This window comes from Pinus tabuliformis, chromosome 6 (assembly GCF_031772625.1).
Source record: "Pinus tabuliformis cultivar Carrire ecotype Pingquan chromosome 6, CPIR1, whole genome shotgun sequence".
NCBI lineage: Eukaryota > Viridiplantae > Streptophyta > Pinopsida > Pinales > Pinaceae > Pinus > Pinus tabuliformis.
Window position 1 is genome coordinate 1,417,713,300 of NC_142292.1, and position 15,902 is coordinate 1,417,729,201.

At 44.0% G+C, this 15,902-nt stretch overlaps 1 pseudogene; it reads left to right on the plus strand.

Moving 5' to 3' along the window:
* Positions 1–12,548: 12,548 nt before the first annotated feature.
* The window catches only part of LOC149263953 (protein NRT1/ PTR FAMILY 2.13-like), a 40,674-nt pseudogene continuing 37,320 nt past the window's right edge, over positions 12,549–15,902 (plus strand).

Genomic DNA, 15,902 nt, shown 5'->3' on the forward strand with positions numbered 1-15,902 from the left:
TTGATGATTCAAAGATCACATATTTCCCCGAGAGTCTGATCTGTGCTTATAGCTTGGTATGAACTTAAAATTTTGATGGATGGTCCAACAGTCTAATCTGGATCATTCCATGGTTTAAATTTGCAGTTGTAGAATAGAGAAAGGAAGTCTGTCCAAACTGTTTAATCTTGGCAGACAAAGTAGTTCAGGTAGAGAAGAAAAGGCTCCCAACAGCTTAATCTGGGACCTTGGAAGTGATAAGGGTAGAAGTAGATAGGAAAAACAAAGAAAAAGCCAAAGAAAAGAAAAGGCAAGTAAGGGTTTGCAAGTCCAAGTGCACCCTCCAAGGAGAAATAAAAAATGCTAGGTAAGTAGCTGGGTAAGTAGTTGGGGTTGCAGAAAGGTTGTCTTTACCATTGCACATATGTTAACTGTGTTCACCAGTGTAAAGTCAATTAATTGACAAGGTGTTCACCTCCATCAAGTTGCAGCAAGGAGCATGACTAACCTCCCTCTTTCCCCTTTCCATTTCATTCCTAACATCCCCTCATCAGCTGAGATTCATGGAAGAAGATCATGGTTTCATGGTGGTTATTGTTCATTCAAAAGCCACATTTCTTGTCTAAAAATCTTTTCATTTTGATCTACTCTCTAAACTAAGTAAATTGCAAATAAGCTTAGTGGTTTCCCCTCCATTTACCCCTTCATCCATATTAACTCTAACACTATTATGTAAATCCCCTACATTACCTTTTCCCTTACTAATATCTAACACCATGGTGTATAAACCCCAAATTTTGTATAAATATCCCTCCCCTTGGTATTATAGCCAATAAGTTCTGTATCAGGGATCAAATGGCATCTGGCCACTTTGATGAACCTAACCCTAAACCCCCCCTCTTCTGAAGTCATTTGGCCCCTTGGAAAGCTTCATTTGCCAAAAGAAGCCCCATAAATAACCTTGTTTTACCTATACCCCCTTCATTTGCAAAGATAACCCCTAAATACCCACCTTGCTCTTGTCCAAAGTCTCGGGCCTGCATTATTGCGCATTGAAAACCTTTGTAAATCCCCTTTACCCATAAACCCCTTTCAAATCATGAAAAGACCCAAAAAACCCACTTTCCGCTGCTTAACCAAAGTTTGCGCATGTATTCAATTCTTCGGAATATATTGAAAAGACATTAAAAACTATATATTTATTCCTCCGCCCGTGGCATATCCCCCGAACTTATCATTCCCCCGTCCACCGTCGGATCAGATCCAAGAGATCCGACGGTCCATATCAATATCGGAGCGGTCCCCGCGACAGAGGTTTAGCGCCCGAGAAAGTGACGTTGCGTTACGTCAGGGCGCGGCCACGCGTCGCCCGTTCAGGACTCTCGGAGCGCCTTCTGACAAGACCTGCTCCGTACCATAACCGCCCCGAGAAACCGCAACTGTTAGGGCTAAACCGTAACCGTTAGGTCATTCACCGCCCGGTTTGTGGGTCCAGCGCCATCCCCACGTCATCACCATGCCTGCCACCGCATCACACTTTTGTCCACATCTGTGCCAACGTGCCTACCACCTCATTACCCCGTGGACCAATGGCAGCCCGCCACCTCATCCGAATGACGTCATGCTGACGTCATCCAGGGCTGACCCCACCCTATGACGTCATGCTGACGTCATCATATAAAAGGCGCCAATTTGCAAAAAGTCCATATTTTAGCCAAAAAACGCGTTTTTTCATACTTTTCGCCCATTTGCTATTGTTTCCTCTGCATGCTATTTTACGTTCTGAACTGCGCCACCTGCGGGAAACGTCCGGAAGACCTCCAGAGCATCAATTCCACCCACAGCTACGACCTCTGTTCGCGGTTAGCCAGGTATTTCTCATAGTTCATCCTCCATACGCCTGAAATTCACTGTAAATTGCTCAGAACGCTTAAGGAACGCTGAAACTCACCATTTCACCGACAGTTTTCCTCTGCAACACTTCTAAATTACAACTGCAACCTTGAAACCTCCGGCTGAGCCTTCATTTCCCGAGTTTTGGTCGAAAAACTGTAAACTGCTCGCGCAAACGTGAGACAGTTGGTCAAGTTATTTTAAACCTGCCATAGAAGACAGAGGGAGACCAGGCATTGGTCTTATTCATAATTCGAGCAGTATTTCAATTGCTGCGTGTCCACTCCACCCTCTGCTCCCCATAAATCACAGTTGCATTGCAAAAACTCACCTCTGTGCTGTACTGCTCACTTGAAACTAATTCACCTGCAAGACAGAAATTGAATAGACCATGGAGACTCCAATTGCACTGAACATCAAGCCTCTCAATGCCCCTCACCAGGAATTAGAATGGAAAGCCCTGGGAGATATGGATTATCAAATGTTAGACTGGTTTCCATTGGGCTCCAAATATAATATTCAGATGCTGAACGAGTTGAGAGCCCAACACCTTAGTGGAGCAGACATCTTAGGGATTTGGGACTCAAACTTGCCCATCTACAACCTCCCACAGGTAAATCCTATGCCAGAGTTGATTTACAGATGCCAGGAGTGCTATGACCCAGGCCAAAGAGCTGTCATCAGCCCTACAGGCTCAGTCCTGTTCCATATCACCCCAGAGAGTATAAATGAGATGCTGCACTTCCATACTGCAAAGCCATTGACCCCCCTTCACATGCAGGACTTGATAAAGAAGGGGAACAAGTTGTCAAATGACCAAGTCATCAAAATCAACCAGCTGTTTGTAAAACCAGGCTCTGAAGCCATCAGAACTCCTCCTATTGGATATCAGTACTTGAATGAATTGGGGAAAATGCTAGTAGATTTGATCAGCTATGTCCTAGGGTTCAAAGGGCTGGAGGATGTGGATGAAATCATAATGGCAATGCTGTCTATATTCTCTCCTGGTAAGCCCCCAGCTGTACATTATGATTATGCTACATTCATTGCAGATAAGATCCATGACCAGCTTATGAATTTGAAGAGGGAAAGACTGTTCAGGTATACTTCATACATATACCACCTATTCTTGTTTTATCAGCCAGCCAGCTTCTCTATTCCCTTGAAACAAGTCAATGCCCAGGGGAATCCAAGGTCAGTTGTGTTTTGGACCTCTATCTTTCATTGTGCCTCTGTATCACCATATACATACTCTGAGTTCATTGACTTATTCATTCATCCAGCCATGACAGTATTGTATGGTGTTCCTCCTCCAAGGTTAACTGATGACATGAGGAGAATTCTCCACCTGAACAAAACCTACAGCATTGGTAATTGGTACCTCTACCAAAACCACACAGTCATCAGAATATATGGCTGTGAGTTGAAGCCTTTTAGGTTGCCAAGGTATGTCCCCATGAGGCTTTTCGCCTTAGAATATTTCAGGCAGTTTGGGAATGCTGATTACCTCCACTTTCAAAGCAAGAACAAGAAATCACAGTTAAAGGTAAGGAGCCAGCTGGGCCCTTTCCTATACAACAGAAAAGAGGAGGGGTGGAAAGAGGCAAACAGTATCCTAGAGGCCCTCAAACTGCAAACTAGCTTTGAATGGATACCCTATGACCCCAATCACTTTGTCTCCCTCAGAAGGATAAGATACAAATTGGGCAGCTATTCACACGTGAGGCAGCCTGAGATTGAGCAGTATGCCAATGAATTAAGCTGGGAAGAAGGTACCCTAGAAGAGGAAATAACTAGTGAAGAGCTGCTAGAGAGAGAGGCTAGAAATATTCAAAAGGAAGCTGACTTAGAAACTTGTGGACAGGTTCCCCTCTCATACAAAAAACAACTTGGAGCAGCTACTTCATCATCGACAACACATCAGCAAGCTGCCGGGAATACTGCAGAGACAACCAGCAAAGGCAAAGAAAAGCAGGTGGAACAGCCACCTCCTTTGACAGAAGACCAAGTGGAAACATTGCTGCAGCAACAAGAAGAGATGGAGAAGCAGGGGGAAGGGCAGCAACAAGAAGGAGAGAAACATGACAGACAGCAGCCCCTGCAACAAGAAAGAGCAGTTGATACTCCGAGTTCCACTGAGCAACAGGCCCAAAATATAGTGCCTCCTAGGCCAGAGACTACCTTTGATGCCTCGGTCCTCCAAACTCCCCAAAAGGAGGATACATTTGTTTTTAGAAAAAGGGATAGAGAAACTCCCCTGACATCACCTATAAACCAGGGAGAGAAAAGGCAGAGGTTGAATGACTCTTCTGAAGATGACATAGCAACAAGGCAAGCATTGGGCATGGGCCCACCCAGCAGAGAAGTTTCAGCTAGTTCCTTCCAGCAGGAACAGGACAGAGCTATAGGAGGAGAGGTCAGCTCCTCCAACCAGCAGAAAGAAGGACAAGTAAGCATCAAACATCAATTTATAGACATCAAAAGGAGGAGTGATCCTATCAAAATACAGCTGTACAATCATCTGCTAAACTTGGCTCCCACCAATCAGCAAAGACTCATGTCTGCCTTTGATGTAAGTGAAGGAAAAATGGTCATGAGTCATTTTATGCCCACAGCACTGCATCCCCAATCTGCCTCAGATTACCTCAGGACCAACCTGGAAGTCATGGCCAAAGACATACACCCAATGGACAAAATTGAACTACATAAACAGACTGGTGAGATGGTGTATGCCTCCTTGGCAGATGAAACATTAGAAAATTACAAACTAAAGAGCAGCCTTAATGCTACAGCCTCTCAGCTAGAATTGGAGAGAGCATCATCACAAGCTAAGGACAACAGAATCAAATCCTTGGAAGATATAATTATAGAGATGGGACATGATCCCAAGGATGTTAAGGGTATCCAAGAAATATTGAAGTTGAGGGATGCAGATTTGGCGGCCTTAAGGAAGAAAATCAAACTCCCAGCCACAATCCACCCTCAAGCAGATGATGTTGCCCAACAAAGGCATGATCAAGAGGCCACAACCCTGTTGATATCTCTATACAAGGAGCTAATCCGGACTCAAGACAAACTAGGAGAATCAGAGGCTGCAAAGACAGCACTACAGGCAGCATTGAAGCAAAGAGAAGAGGGTCAAACCTCCCAGCCTCCTCCTGAAATAATCAATCTTGAGGAAGCTCCTCCAACAACTGCCCCTCCTCCTCAGCAAACAGGGCCTACAGCACCAACTACATCAACAACTGCACCAACAACAGAGCAGACTCATAGTCTGGATATGCAGAAGCTCCGAAATGAAATTCAAGTCCTGGAAGCTCAAATGTTGGAGCTCAATTCAGCCAAAGAATCTTTGGCTAAAGTAAATGAGAGATATGATAAGAGCAAACAGAATGAAGCTGTAAAGGAGCGAGAAATAAAAGCTCTAAAGAAGAGGATAACTGAGCTTGAGAAGGAGCTCACACTGGAAAAGGTGACAGCAGAGCTAAAAGCAGTCCTTTGGGGCAATATTGGCCGGTCTATCACCAATCAGTGGCAGTATATTGAGACCATGGATGAACAATCAGTACTCATTGCAAAGGCAAACAGGGAAGTGCACAGAGCTAGAGCAAGCCTTGGCAACATGCCTGATGCTGCCACCAGAATGATCAATATTTTAAATAATAGGACAAGCTCTCAACTGGCCACCATGGGAATTGCTCACAGGACTGAGACAATCTCAATGGTTAAAAGGGTCCTCACACTACGAAACCTGGTTGGAACATTGGAAAGAAGAACCCAGGATATGCAGACTGAAATCAACAAGTTCATGGACAGATTTCAGGCATTACAGAATAGAGGCCTCCCCAGCATATTAAGCAGTGTAGGAAGACTGCTTACCCTTGAAAACTACACTAAGAGGGTTGATGCCTATGCCGCAGAACAAATTGCAAGACAGCCCAGCACTTCAGCAGAATCAGGGCCAGCATCAGGGCAAACTTTATACAATAGGGTGGACAACCTATTTTTTATTATGAATGAGATCAATCATCTGTTTGATGTGCCTCCAAATTTCTTTAAGTATACAGAAGCAGATGAAACCATAGAAGCAATTGTGAAGCACCAATTGCCCCCACAGGAAGTCTGGAAAAATTTGACACAGATAATATTATCAAGCCAGAACCTGTAAGTGATAATTCTTCCAGTTTATAAGTAATTCATACACAGGTAGAATTTTGATATATAAGCATACAGAGCAAAGATGTAAGGTTGAGCCAACTCAGCAAGGCTATTCGGTCGCCACAGCAGCAATCACAGTCACAGATGGCAAACCTGAGAAAATACAGCGCAACAGACATAAAGACGCATTCGCCAGCATTAAAGCAGAGCGGCTCAACCGACTCAGTGATCTCCAAAGGTCAAATTATCCTCTGACAGACATAAAAGGCATTTATGCGGCATTTAAAGTTGTAATAACTTCTTCTCTACTTTCTGAACAAACTTATGAAGATATTTTCTCTCTCAGATGACTCAATGCCTGAGATATTTTGTATACGCATTCCTATAAAGACCCCTTCGCATGAGCTTGCAAGGGTTGTTGTTGATTTCTCCTGAAGAAGTTCTTATGCTGTAATCCTTTCAGAAGTTAATAAAGAAAGCAATGGAATTTCTCGGATTTCTGAGGTGTTGGATGCGTTCTGGTGTCTGTTGATAACTGCTGGATTCCTGTGTATTTCACTATACAATAAGTCTCTGTATCTCTCTCTGTTAATCAGTTGTTTTGTTAAAATCCATATATGTTATCTGATTTCAATACTAAGCAACAAAGAAAAAGAATAGCTTTCAGGATTTATTCGCTGAGTACCCTGAGTTCAATCTGTGTTGTTTATGAATGTTTTCTTCAGCTGTAATCTAGATAAGTGTAATTCTTAATTGCTGCACTTTCAGAATACACCTTTCACAGTGACCTTTGTCACAGGAATTCAAGTTTTTGCTCCTGTGCAGTGTGTTCACCTTCACCCCACCAACTTAATAGAAAATTCTTAATTGCTTTCTGTTGGTTGACATACATCACCATTTGATCTAATTTTGTTTGTCTAAAATACACAATAGGCCCTGCAGTTTGAACACCACCAATCCAGCGTATCAGATCATTTCACAACTCCAGACTCCATTGCCCAATGGTATTATACTATCTAAACACTATATCATAAGACCTGAAAGAAATCCTTCAACCAAAACATAAACCAAAACCTGAGCATAATAGCTAGCCTAAAACACCATCATAACAGAGACAAATCATAAAGAGAGAGCCCTCTCTGATCACAGTTTGGCTAGAAGCTGCGATCCAAAGATTGGTTAGTGGTTACCCCGGCCGTATTCCCTTGGGAGTCATAGGGAACAACCTGGGTGTTAACATGTGGACCCTACTAAAATAGCAGCAATCATCCACATGGAACTGCCCCACAACATAAATCAATTAAGAGAAACTTTAGGCCATACGGGGTACTACAAAAGATTCATCAGAAACTATGCAACCATAACAGCCCCAATGGAGAGATTGCTAAAGAAAACAAAGGAATTCATCTGGACAATAGATTGTCAAGCAACGCTCGACAAACTAAAAGAAAGGTTAGTAAGTGTGCCCATCTTAGTATACCCTGACTGGAACAAAATGTTCCATGTACATATTGATGCATCTGGAATAGCACTAGGAGCAGTCCTGGCACAACCAGGAGAGAAGATGGATCACCCAGTATACTACGCAAGCAAAAAGCTCTCCACAGCAAAAAAGAATTATACAACAACAGAACGAGAGGCTCTAGAAATGGTCTACTCTCTCCAAAATTTTAGGCACTATCTGCTGGGGGCACCATTCAAATTTTTCATAGACCATTTTGCACTAAAATACCTAGTAAACAAGCCCGTACTCGAGGGAAGGATATGCAGATGGCTATTGTTGTTTCAAGAGTTCACATTTGAAGTAGTTGTTAAGTTGGGCAGACTGAATGTAGGCTCGGATCACCTTTCTTGTTTGGAGACAGGGGAGAGTGAGAGAGAAATAGACGACTGGTTACTCGATGCCAATTTATTCAGGATAGAAGCTATACCCGACCACTTGCAGGAAATTGCTACTCTGCTCACAACAGGAAATTATCCATAGAACTATACTGCAACGCAGAAAAGGGACTGGTGTTCAAAGCAGCGGATTACCAACTCATAGCAGGACATATTTACAAAATGGGTTTAGACCAGATACTCAGGCGATGTTTCCTACAACATGAAAGGGAAGATATCTTATGGGAGTGCCATGCAGGGGTTGCGGGAGGACACCTTGTGGGTAAGGAAATGACAAGGAAAATACTACAAGCGAGACTGTGGTGTCCTACGGTACATAAGGATTCAAAGGCATTCACCAATAAATGTGATGTCTGTCAAAGAGTTGGAAGGCCTTCCCGATGCGATGAGCTACCACTACACCTAATCCATATAGTACAAATATTTGATAAATGGGTGGTAGACTTCACTGGTCCAATATCCCCACCAGAAAATCACTCCAAAGCCCGATACATAATTACTGCCACAGAGTATCTGTCAAGGTGGGTAGAAGCCGTGCCAGTAAAGACTGCATAGCAGAAACAACAATGCACTTCATTTTTTGAAAATATCATCTCAAGGTTCAGATGCCTAAGAAGTCTCATAAGCGACCAAGGTACACACTTCCTGAACGAGATGATCTAGGTACTATTAACAACTTTTATGGTACAACATCACAAGAGCATCCCTTACCATCCACAAGCAAACAGTGCAGTAGAAGCATTCAACAAGATACTAGAAAAAGGGCTAACCAAAATTGTATCAACCAACAGAGATGACTGGGATGAAAGAATTTCAGCAATGCTCTGGGCATATAGAACAATAGTTAAAAGACTACACAAACAAACTCCATTTTAGCTAGTATACGACAAAGAGGTGATGGTGCCAGCAGAGTTTGTACTACCTAGCATGTTCATTTCAGAAGCAACAGAAATGGAAAATATCAGTGCCTTGTGGGACAAACTGAGCCAGCTGTTAGAGCTTGACGAAACACGATTCCTGGTGGAGTTCCATCAATCTGTCGAGGAACGAAGACAGAAGGCTTGGCATGATAGGAACATCAAGAAGAAATCGTTCAGCGTCGGCGACCAAGTGCTCCTCTATGACAGTAAGTTCCTCAAGTTCCCAGGAAAATTACAGATGCACTAGTTAGGCCCGTTCATAATTTCACATATAAAGGAATTAGGTGTGGTGAGACTCGCGCAACTAGATGGAGTCCTACTGCTAGGATGGGTGAATGGCGCATGCTTGAAACCTTTCCGTAAGTAAAAAAAATAAAAATAAAAAAATTCCTTTAGTATTCCTAATAAGGTTGTGATCAGTAGACAGATACGCTACCCATTTGTGGTCGAGGGGAGGGTATAGTGCCAGTAGAGTCAGCAGGCCTAGTTGGCAAGAATAGTAGCCATGCATGTCAAGCACTATCAGCAAAATCCTCGTAGGTTCGAACTTTTTCCAAAATTGATGACCGCGCACGCACATGTCCCATCCATCGTACCAGTAGTTATTTCATGATTAAGTAATCAATAAGGCAACTGTCATGATAGCATCGAAAAATATTTCCCATTAAGCATAGAATTAGCTAATAAATAAGCCCATCATGACAGAATAAATACGCCATGCAGTCCACTCTATACTTGCCAAGCCCACATCATTGTTGGCACGTACCAATCAGCCGGTGGCGACAAAAAGATAGCTAGAATACATGGAAAGTTTGCTGGAGTAATTAGTTGATTAAAGCCTTGTCAGTCAGGGCATGTCATGTCAGAACTGGCTACATAACTCTCAAAAGAATGCATGGAATAGTAGAATTTCAAACACCGGAAGGATTTCAGAAGAATGTGGAAGAACAGGGGCAGGACAAAAGAAACAAAAGACCACCAGTGCAAATTTTCTATAGAAAAAGGGGAAAAATGGCCAAGAGAATCACATCAGTCCCAAAAATTTCTCTAGATGCAAGAATCGAAGTTATGGATGACCTGTATGGGAAATACGACTGGTCGAACCTCATCGACAATGACTTCACAGATGGGTTCCAATTCCCGGCCATGAAGAGGGAGGTATATGCAGAAGAATTTCAATGGGAGGACGACACCAGGGCCTCCAGAATCAAGGGAGACTTCAAAGGGCTACAAAAGTCCACACTATTCAACTTAAGAAATCTTCTTGTGTTCGACACCAAGTTGGCCGCCATGCAGTGTACCAAGCTGTTGGCAAGCAGGATGCATGGAGGTTCCCTATGGTTGGACAGAGAATACCCAATCCATGCCGAGGATATCTACCGATTGACTAGGCTGGAAAACATGGGGAATGCAGTCAGCACAACATTCCAGGTTGGGGCCAAGCGGGGCAAGAAACCCACAGAGGACAACATCTACACCCGATATGGAATAGAGTGGGGGGGAAAGGTGCAAAGCTAGATAGAATTAACAAGGATAACATTTGATTTTCCTGCTACCTGATTGCAGGAAAGACGATGAGGCACTTCACAAGAAAGGAGTGCACCCTGGACACAGTCTCCATAGTAGAACATTGCTTCCAGAGTGAGATACTCAATTAGGAAGCCTTTGTACTCAATGAACTCTTTGAGGTGTGCAAAGACGTCTATTGGCAGAGCACTGGATTTGTGTTTGGATATTTGGTAATGACTTTGGTGATGTGGAAGTGGAGGCCACCCCCAGAGAGGCAGATGGCAACCATTGCTGAAGATCAGCCAATTGCACTCAGATATGAACCATGGAGGGCATCGGGAGATCCCAACATCAAGGAAATCAATGAAGTGGCCTTCAGGAGCTGGTACGCCCAGATGGTGGATGCCATTCAGTCTACGGAGTGAATACCCAAGACTCTCCTGGATGAGTTCTCAGGTGACCTCTGGTTCGGGGCTTCGCACGTGCATACGTACCTCTAGCCACGGTGTGTCAACCCCACCACATTTAAGTTAAGGCCACAAAGATTTGGTCTGACAGAGGAGGCTTTGCATAGAGAAGTAGAGTCATGGCCGGGAGTGGCCTGCGAAATAACGAAGGGAAAGCCCAGGTACTTATTCGGAGCTATGGTGCCATAGAGCAAAGAAGAAGAGGGGGCAGAAAGCATCAGAAGGGTGGTAACAAAAGTACTCCAACCAATGCTACTCCAAATGGAGGAGAGAATGTTTGAGGTAAGGAGGACAATTGCAAGCTTTGAGCCAGGTGAGGGTGAATATCCCGAACATTTTCAAGGTTCAACTATGTTGTTCCCAATTATCACGCCACCCCTCTCAGTGACTCCTCCCATGGGTGTAGCCCAGACGCCATCCATGACCCCAGTGTCCAAACCACAAAAGAAGCGGGTTATCCACACCCCCCAAGTCAAAAAGCTGGCTACCAAAAAGCCAAAAGTTAGCACCCCAACCCCAGTTGGTTGAACATCAAATTCCCACAACTACCATAGTTGAGGAAATCCAAAATATCGCAACCACTGCAATACATCAGTTGTGGGAGTCATCCCCGCAAACAACTTCCACCTCTTCAATGGTGTCCGAGCTCTTCCCCTTTGGCCACAACAGAGTAGCTGTGGACGCAGAAGTTCAATCAACTGGCTGGAAGGAAGGTGCCACCTCGACTTTAGAAATGCTACCTACTAAGAGTACAACACCAATGCTAGGACTAGACCCACTGACTAGAAGACGCATGGATTCCATTTGGTAGGGAGAAAGGAATGACCCATACCTACCCACGCCCCCTATAAAAATCATAGTCCCCCTGAACCCTAGTATCACCCCAACCACACTACAGTTCACCTCGCCATCACAACAACCATCCTAGCAAGAGCATTCACATGCCTCCCATTCTGATAAATCCATTGCAAGTGGCCTACCCCTCCAACAACAATTTCTGGAACTAGACACCATGAGGACTAATACGCTGTATCACTGGTCATCATCCCAGTTATTTTCTTTCATTCAGCAAGCCACCCACAAGGTCGAGGGTCTGCATGAGAAATTGGTTAAGGAGCACGAGCAACATACGATGTAATTTCTCACAGTGACGGAAGAACGCAATCGCGTGAAAGAGGCAAATACAGGGTTGCAAGCACAAGTGCAACAACTTACACATCGATTCCAAGCCATGTGGACAACAATCGTGGAAGCCAACATGGAAGCACCAATGGACATGTCCACGCCCTTGATCGACTGTTGCACTCACATACAGATGGTGTGTGTATGCCTGGAAACCACAAATGCAGATATGAAGAAGAAGCTAGAGACCGTAAGATCTGAATTGCTAGACCCTGTGGAAATATATGCACATTTAGTTGAAAGCAAGATGCGAGAGCTAGAGACAAAGAAACAAGCACTACCTAATGCCCCCAACGATGGATACGCCTTAATGGGAAAAGTCCACGACCGGTTGGGCATTATAGCTCTGAAGAATCACCAAGTATACCCATTGCGAGAGCAGATTCAGTTTCTATTTGCCAGCACAAGGGCATGCACCGATCTTGTTCAGATCCAGCAGCTAACCGAACAAATTGATGTCCTCCAAGCCCAAGTTGACGCAATTGAGGAGGAGTCGGCCATGACAAAGAGGGTAATCTGAGACTTACGACCCCCAGTGCAGATGCAGGTCCTGCAATTGAAAGAGGCATGCGACTCAAGCAGCCAACAACTAGACGACCTACAGGTCCAACGACCGACAACCCTGACATCACAATTAGCCAAGACATTTACACAAAGGGCAGACACGATCCTCAAAAATTGGAACTTGGCTATCCAACGATATAGCGAGTTCAGGCAACAGACGACAACAACAGTCCTCGAGTTGGAGCCTTTGTTTGGGACAGAGGAGTCACAAGGTCAGGAAAGGGGAACGAAAACAAATGCCACAGCACAGGCTAGGTTGGAAACGGAAGGAATGATTATTCCACAAGAAGGTATTACAGCAACAGAGGTGCTGGCACAATAGACAGAGGAAATAACACTAGTAGCAACACAACCGCCACTTGTAGAATCCTTGGAGACAGCACTAGAGCCACCAGAGGTCGAAATGACTTGACTCGGGAATGAGTTAAGAAATTGTGGTTGGGGCCTGTTGGAGCCTTCGTTAATTTTGAGGTGATTTGACCAGTTTTGACCAACCGTAGGGTGGGAAAGGACAAATGGTAGCAACGGTTGGGTGGCAGAACTATTAGAAGGTGATGGCAAGGTGGCAGTGGAAGGCAAAGGAAGCCGAGGAAACGGGAAAGCGCAGAGGCAACCAAGGAAGCAAGCAACCAAGCGAGAACTGGCAGTCTAGGAAGATGAGAAGGATATAAAGAGAGGAAGAACAGAAAGGAAGGGGAGGACGATGGATTGTTGATGGTGTTGCTATTATTGTTACTAAGTTTCATTGATCATCAGGGCTGTTGCCGAGACACTGAAGGATCGAGCCATTGAGGAGGTACACAGATACCGGAGTTGGAGCAGGAAGGGCTAAGCACTAAGGAACTGAGTTGCGGAGCAGATCTGGCCCGAGCTACTAAGTCGAGTATTCTCTGTATTGTTGATGGCCAAGAGCCGAATTCTAATGTCTTCTGCTCTAATTGTAGAATTTCCCACTGTAGATCAACAGATTATGCAATATACTAAAGCAAAATACAAGATCTACTTCTACAACAAACTTTGTAGAAGCTTAATTGAATATGAGCAAGATTAATAGAACACATATAATTGAGAATGAGAAAGCAATCACACATGAACACAAAAGAATACTTTGGGGAAAGCCTCAGCCTAAAACCCCAATCTCTGTATTATCATACAAGTGGAAAATAGCTCGGATTACACAAAGCCTTAGCTCGGAAGCTATCCAACTCTTAGTACAATCCCTCTACTACTCATAGGCAGTCAAAGGCTTCTCACAAACCTTCTCCTTTGCCCTCCAAGCCTCCTATTTCCTTGCGCAGTTTCTCCTTGGTCCTCAAGCTACCACTTGTGTGTAATAAACCCTCACACACTGCTATGACCTCTAAAATAACTGCACAAACCTGAAGGAGATCATTCCTTCTACATGGATGAGTTTCCTATATAGGAAAATTCCTCCAAATGATAGTACACTGTCCCTTCCTCTGGTCTCAACTGGGTCTCTGACTGAACTGACATGCATGAGTTATTTATGAGAGAATATTCAGTTATTTGGAGAGCAGTAGTTACATGCATGCAAGCATTAACTAATTGGACTCACAATTAATTCTACAAACTGTTAGAACTAATCTAACTAGACTTAACTCAGATAACGGAGCTAACTAATTACAACTCATCCTCATCTCCTTAACTAAGGGATAAATTCCTTAATCAATGGAGAAACTGTTGCATGTATTCACATAGACTTCATGTTTTATTTTCTCTAATTAATTAACTCAAGATGAATTAATTAATTATTAATCAAATAATTGCTAAGAACAAATCCGAATTTTACTTCTCAATTTTAGTTCAGGGACTAACTAAAATTGGAATCCATCCCGAAATGCTATTTATAGCAAATCTATTTTTAGCACTTCCATTTTTCATTCCTTGTTGCTATGTCCAACACTGGTACCTGAACTGCTATTTATAGCATTTCTATTTTTAGAATTTTTTGTTTCCATTTTCAACACTCCCTCTCAACAAGAAAGGCATTCAACTCGAACCTGATCCTGAACCTTTGGAATGTTCTGCGTGCAACACTTCTTCCAAGTGTTGTTACTCCAGCAACTCTAGAAACAAAAAAAACTCCCAACTGACCTCTCTGTTGGGCTAGAAACATACTCTGATGTTGAAGCTTCCTTTGCCGCTGACAAGTGCTCCCTCTCTAACCTCTGAGCTGCTGCAACACTCCATGCATCTCGCACCATTGCACACCTCTCTGTGCCATCCTGCACTGGTGCAACACTCCTGTGCCTCTTGCATTGTTGCAACCTGCTAGCTTTGCACAGTCTTGGGACTCCTGCATTGTAGCTCTCTCTATCGCTCCATCCGCATCTGTCTCTACCCACTCAGCCAGTCCTGCTACTCCTTGTTGGGGCTCCCGTAGCAAGGTCTAATCAAAGAGGTTGGGTACCTCAATGATCCTGCCCCTATTCCAGCCTTCTTGGGACTGTCACTCCACATCGCCCCACCTCCGACTTGGAGGTATGGATGCATGTGATCCCTCTACCCACTTGGCTCGAAATTTCCCCCTACTGGAGGTCTTTGAATGAGTAGATGTCTCTACTCGATCTCCTCTCGGCTTCTCTAGTTGTGGTTGCTCCATAACCTCCTGAAGCTACTTCACCAATTGTGACTCCTCCACAATTGTCTGAGACTTCTTCTGGCTCTGCATGTTGAGAGCTAATGTACTCTCCCTCTCAACCACCAAGCCTCCAACAGTTTCCTTGCTCCTAAAGGCTTTGCATGCATCTTGAACCTAAAGAGCATACAGGTTCTTGACTTGTGAACTGAAATGCTTCACTTGTCTCATGGTGATGTGTCGAAGGAAAACCTTTCCCTTATTGAAGAATACATCATAGCCTTTGTCTTCCAGCATGGCGATCGACACCAAATTTTTCCTCAATACTGGTACATACTTGACATCAGTCAAGGTAATGCGAGCTCCATGCGCCCTCTGAAAAACAACCATACCTACACCTGAGACACTATACTTTTCATCATTACCCATCGCTATGAGTATCTGGAGATCTTTCTCCTCCAAGGTACTGAACAAACTCTTGTAACCGGTCATGTGGAAAGAAGCTCCATTGTCAAGAAACCAACCACATCCCACCATGGATGAAACCATGCGTTCGAAGAGGGGGAAATCCAACTCGAACTGTGAAGCCACTGCCTCACCTTCAGATCCTTCCTTGGATCCCATCTTGGATTTCTTCAGTGGACAATTTGTAGCAAAATGGCCCACCTAATGACAATGAAAGCATCACACTTTCGATTTGTCAAACTTCTTCCCACCATGGGAAGAACTCAA